Source organism: Chelonia mydas, chromosome 10 (genome assembly GCF_015237465.2).
Source record: "Chelonia mydas isolate rCheMyd1 chromosome 10, rCheMyd1.pri.v2, whole genome shotgun sequence".
Lineage (NCBI taxonomy): Eukaryota > Metazoa > Chordata > Testudines > Cheloniidae > Chelonia > Chelonia mydas.
This window is the reverse complement of record NC_051250.2, coordinates 24804431-24810427: the sequence shown is the minus strand read 5'-3', so window position 1 is coordinate 24810427 and position 5997 is coordinate 24804431. Positions and strand designations below refer to the sequence as shown.

General features: G+C 43.7%; 1 long non-coding RNA gene across 1 annotated transcript; it reads left to right on the top strand.

Annotated features, from left to right (window-relative positions):
• Nucleotides 1–361: 361 nt before the first annotated feature.
• On the top strand, nt 362–4569 carry LOC122461961. The gene is made up of 3 exons (XR_006284247.1): nt 362–605; nt 2945–3175; nt 3323–4569. It is a non-coding gene; the product is annotated as an uncharacterized LOC122461961 (long non-coding RNA).
• Nucleotides 4570–5997: the final 1428 nt, after the last annotated feature.

Genomic DNA, 5997 nt, shown 5'->3' with positions numbered 1-5997 from the left:
GTGATATGTGTAATGTGTGAAAAAAGGGTGGGATGGGCTTTTCAATTACTTTAAAACGTTAAAATTGCTGGCTGAGATTAGACCAATTGAATCCTTATTGTTCAGCATCACTAGCACAGCATGTAGGAAAGCACTTCAGTAATTAGATAATGGAAGCAGGTAACAAGAAGAGCATTCACTTTAGTGTGGACTTTCTTACAGATGGCTAGATCTGTTTTGTGTCTGGTAATCAGCCCAGGATGGGAGTCATTAAAATAAATCCAGACAAAAACTGAGGGTCAATGTATGGAGGAATTGGCAGAAGAATGCATGATGGCATATTTTGGGCTGATACCTTATCTTGTATTTGCTTGCTAGGGAGAATCCACGTGCATGGAGCGAGCAGAGTGGCCACTTAAAGTGATAACAAAGGAAGAGCTGGCTACTGGCAGGGAGCTCCTGCTGAAATGATGCTCAGAAGACAAAATAATATACATTTCCACCTCAAGAAAACTAGCTGAAGGGTATTCCTCTCCAATTGCCATGTGGACATCTTCAGGCAGTTGATTATCTGTCATTCGCAATCTTCCAGTGTGGCAGCTTTGTCCTGCTCAGCAACACGACAGGTAACAACAGGGCAACAGATTTTTGGTGGTGGGTTTTTTTTTTGGTGAGGTGGGGAACCCTATTGAAATATGCAGCGTCAGTTGGAGGTATAGCTCTGTTCCTGTCCTGCTGCTGCCACCCCAAGAGTGTATGACCTCTGTATCTTGTTCCCAGAAATGCATTCCTGCTGTACTCCTAAACCAAAACTCATTCTGTACTTAGACCCAAATAGTGAGCACAGAAAGTAGTTGAGCATCTCACTGTTCAGTCTTCACCAGTTACTGAACTTCTCGTTCTGTGCTCTGGATAGCACCCTACGTCCTGTGCCGCCAAGCCCATTCCCTCTCCTCTCTGACAGATCTCTTCCAGACCGACTTTTGCAAAGGCTTTGCCTCCTCACCAGTGGTATGTCCACAGATCCCTTATCTGAACCAATGACTCATTCATCATATCTGTTCATTGGGTAAGTGTTAATGCAGAGGTGGGCAAACTACGGCCTGCGGGCCACATCCGGCCCGTGGAACCATCCTGCCTGGCCCTTGAGCTCCTGGTCAGGGAGGCTAGTCCCCAGTCCCTCCCCTGCTGTCTCCCCTTCCCTGCAGCTATGCCGCAGTGCCGGCAGAGGGGCTGCGAGCTCCTGCCACTCTGAGCGGCATGGTAAGGGGGTGGCAGTGGTGCATGCGGCGGTGTGGGCGGGGGAGGGTAGGGGGTCTCGGGGGGCAGTCAGGGGACAGGGAGTGGTTGGATGGGGCGGAGGTTCTGTGACAATTAGGGACGGGGAACGGGGGTTGGATGGGAGTCCCGGGGGGGCTGTCAGGGGGAGGGGGGGTGGATAGGGGCTGGGGCGCAGTCAGGGGACAGGGACCAGGGGAGGTTGGATAGGGGGTGGGATCCCGGGGGGGGGCGGTTTGGGGCAGGGGGTCCTGGGAGGGGGCGGTCAGGGGACAAGGAGCAGGGGGGATTGAATGGGTCGGGTGTTCTGAGGGGGGCAGTCAGGAAGCGGGAAGGGACAGATGGGGGGGCAGGCTGTTTGGGGGGGCACAGCCTTCCCTACCTGGCCCTCCATGCAGTTTCACACCCCGATGTGGCCCTTTGGCCAAAAAGTTTGCTCATTCCTGTGTTAATGGGAAGAAACTTTTTTATTTGCATTTTGGTAGTGCCTAGGGGCTCCAGCCCTAGATCAGGGCCCCATGTGCTACACAGTGTATAAATGCATAACAAAGAACCCAGAGAGCTCCGGGGCAGATCTTCAAAAGGTATTTAGGTGCCACAATTCCCATTGACTTCAATGGCGGTTAAGTGCCTAACCACCTTTAAAATTCGGGCACTTACATTGCAGAACATGTTCCTTAGATTGTATCATGTCAATTTATAGTGCTTTAACAGTGAAAATAACTTTAGGCTTAAATATACACTACTGAAGATTGCAGTAAAGTTTTAGATTATTTAATTAATCTTCCTGCAGCACAATGTACATGACGGATGAGATTTCTAAAGATGCCAGGGGGTTTTGAGTACCCAATTTCTATTAATTTTAATGGGAACTGGCCATCCAAATTGCTTGCATCACTTTGAATATCTCAGCCTCAGGTTATATCCACAAAGTATTAAGTACCATGATTTTCAGACTCCTTCCGTTTGATAATCAAAGGCTCTTTGGGGCCATATTCTGTCTTCAACTCCCATTCATCCGTGCAACTCAAATGATACTGTCAACAGCTGTAAAATTCTTCTCTCGTCTAAGAAGGTTCTTTACCTTTAGGGTTATGGCTGCATTATGGTTAAACTCTACCAGTAGGGTAGCAGACCCCCAAAGAGATCCGTGTGTGTGCGCTTCCTTGCTTTATTAATCAAAAACATCTGGGAGCAGATTTTTGGTACCTAGTGCATAAAACTTCCCATAGCAACATAGGGAATGGGTACCTGAATAATCCTGGACACTTCACTCAAAGGCAGAAAAATAAAAATCCCTGAGCCAGCTGCAAAGAGGAAACAACTTTCTGAAATGTCAGTTAAACAATATATTCTCACTTACTAATAGTTTTAGACTCGGCCTCTTGTACCAAAAAAAAAAAAAAAAAAAAAAGGGGCTGCACATAACTATGCTAAGAAACACCTCAAAAATGTAGCTGTTGTCCTTATATCAGCTAATTAGAATGGTGCTTGTTATTAGAGCTGGCTAGAAAGTGGCAAAAATCATTGTTTTCAATAGGAATATGCTATTGCAGCAAAAATGAGATTTGAATATTTTACAGTTCTAGGGAGTGACAGGTAGAAAGAAGTAGAGGTGGTAGCTACACTGATTCAGACACTGGCAAGATACTGTTTGCCATTATGAACAGTGGAAATGGTATTACAGATGGACCTTACAGCCGAGGAAGACAGGACAAAGCACAACAGGCCTGTAAGACACCAAGAATGATAAGTTTAGCTGCTTTGGTATCGGAATCAACATGGGGGTTGCTGTAACTTCGGCTACTTTTTACTCACTCTTCCTATGTGTTTGCCCAAGTGAGAACAGCAGTGCTACGCCATACCCGGTCGACTGGGAATCGGGAGGAATAATGGATTGTGATGAGCATATTCCCAGGTAATTTACCGTGCTGCAGGCATTTTAGTGTGTTGTTCAGCAGAAATGTAGTCACCTGTCAAGCGCACACACCACTGAAAATTCAAACTGACTTTGAAGCAAAGCAGATGTCACGTTATTAGAAACCTACTTCTCATCTCTCTACAGGTTCCAGAATGAGTAAAAAATAAAGGACAGGGAAGAATGTGATGGCAACATTTCTCTGATCCATTTCTTAGGGGTAGAATTGATTGGCACTATGTCTCCACACTCTGTCTAGATTTTTGCAAGGGTGTTTTCATAAATGATGTGCAGCTGTCACGTCATCAGTTGTCACCTCATGATGCTCCTTCTTTCCAGCTCCCAGGCAGGCATGTATATGGTATGGAACAGAACATATACAAGTTGCTGAAATAGCCCTCAGTACAAAAGAGGCATCTGTGAAAGTGAAAATGAAGCTAGTACTAGTGTAAACACACACAGTACCCATTGTATTTAGCTCTCTGGAATGGAGGGCAGGTTTTGATCAAGCCATCGTGAGCTCGCCTTACAGACAACAATGCCCATCTGTGTTGCTATCTTTGGGAAAATATGCCCATGAGGAAACACGGGAGATTTGAGTGAAGATCTTGGTAGTGCAGTGGGGACTGTGAAGTGAGTTGTAGCCAACTCTGGCAAAACCTGCTTTCCCATCCCCAGTTTTTATCCACTATGAAGCTCATGCATTCCGGGATCATCATCAGGTCTGTTGATGGCATTTTGACCAACCAGAGAGCTCTTCTTGGTGCAATCAGTGTAAAGTAAGACTACATCGTGCTCTTTAAAAAGAGATTCTGGAAAACCTCCCAGATTTGTACATGTACCTCTTTAGTTTACAATTCAGAGGACAAGGCTGAACAGGGATTTGATGGAGATTAATAGCTGGGTTCTTTTTCCCCCATTTAGAAATAAAGTAATAGCCACACTCTAAAATAAAACCCCTCCAGGATTTGCTGGCATACATAGAACAATGCTTCTGTGCTAGATGTGTACAGCTGTATTTGCACCATTGTGATTCACCTTTTTAGAAAGCCCTATCAAGAGAGTCCATTTATAACTCCATTTAGAAGCTTCCTATTATTTGTATTACAGTAGCACCTAGAGATCCCAACAGAGATGGAAACCTCCTTGTGCTAGGCACTGTACAAACACATAGTGAGAGACAATCTCTGCCCCGAACTGCTTACAATCTAAAGAGAGAGTGCAGACAAAGGATGGGAGAAGAAAGAGATTAAATGACTTGGCCAAGATCATACAGCAGGTCAGTGTCCGAGCCAGCAATAGGACTCTTCCTTCCATGGCTCTAGCTGCTAGACAGCGCTGCCTCTCTAAACAAAACCTATAGCTCCTGCCCTGCACGCACCCTGCTCACATTTACTGCTTTTATTATAGGTTTCAGAGTAGCAGCCATGTTAGTCTGTATTCGCAAAAAGAAAAGGAGTACTTGTGGCACCTTAGAGACTAACCAGTTTAAATTGTAAATTGGTTAGTCTCTAAGGTGCCACAAGTACTCCTTTTCTTTTTGCTTTTATTATCTTTTCTTTTCTATGCTTGTTTTTTCCTTCTCCTTGACCTTGGGATGTGGAGGCTCAATGCTTATGACCATTCTTGATCCAAATTCAGATGGTAATTTTCTGGTAATTGATTATGATATTAAATATTCAGCTTTGGGAATAATTGCCAGATCAAGCTGCCAATTTATACAAGGGCAACACTATAGGTTGTGATGTGAGCAGGGAACTTAGCTGGAGTTTGGCGTCTGGCCCAAATCTAGTTGCTATGACTTACCAACATACTAGAATACCTTCAGATTTTACAGGTAACAAATGTATGATGCTATTTGTAAAAGGAAGTATTTTGTAGATCATCTGGTAGGGGTCACGCTGTTTGGTATTACAATGCCAACATATCTAAAATGCCTAGAAGATCAACTCTTTGCCAGCTGTTGGTTAATGGCAGATGGCCAGCAAAGCATTCAGTTTCTCCGTTTGTTAGAACCTTGGAGAATATAGCTTTTTTGTATTAATGGAGTTTAACAGCTACTTAAGACCTGTTTCATAAGAAGTTTATGCACCATTGAACTCCAACTAATTTTTTCCCCCGCAGTTCTCCTAGAAGTGAATTTCTGACTCATTTTAAAGGGGAAAGAATCCCAAAATTTTAACTACTTTTAAATACTGCACTTAGAATTGGTGCAGTTTGACACCCCGGTTTATATCACTGAAGATAAACCTGAGGTTACCAATGGAGCTATCTGGATGCAATTATGGGAAAGCAGTCCTCTGCCAAAGAGGACGTATAGTGCATGAGTACAAAAATTGTAGAGGTCAGGTGTTTAACTGCGAAATATCATTCTTGGCTAAGAGGGGTACAGACATGCTAATTGGTAGATTCAATTGTGCTAGCTGAAATCTAGAGACTAACAAATTGGGCATAAGCTTTCGTGGTCTAAAACCCACTTTGACTTCATCTCACATGACATTCTGATATAAAAATAGCATTGTACAAAGTCAATGTATCACACATTAAGTAGATTAGAAACTGGTTTAGTGACAAAAAGCAAGTGGGAATTGTCATCGAATAGAGAAGTATCTGGTAAATTCCTGCTGGGATATGTTCTTGGCCCAAAGCTATTACATCTCGTTATCAATGAACTGGAAGAAAATATAAAATTATTACTGATGAAATTTGCAGATGCCAAAAAGTGGTGAATTAGTTAATGATGGAGACAAGCCCATTATACAGACTGGTGTGGAATGCTTGCTAAAGTAGGCTCTTTTGAACAAATGTTTTAATACAGCCAA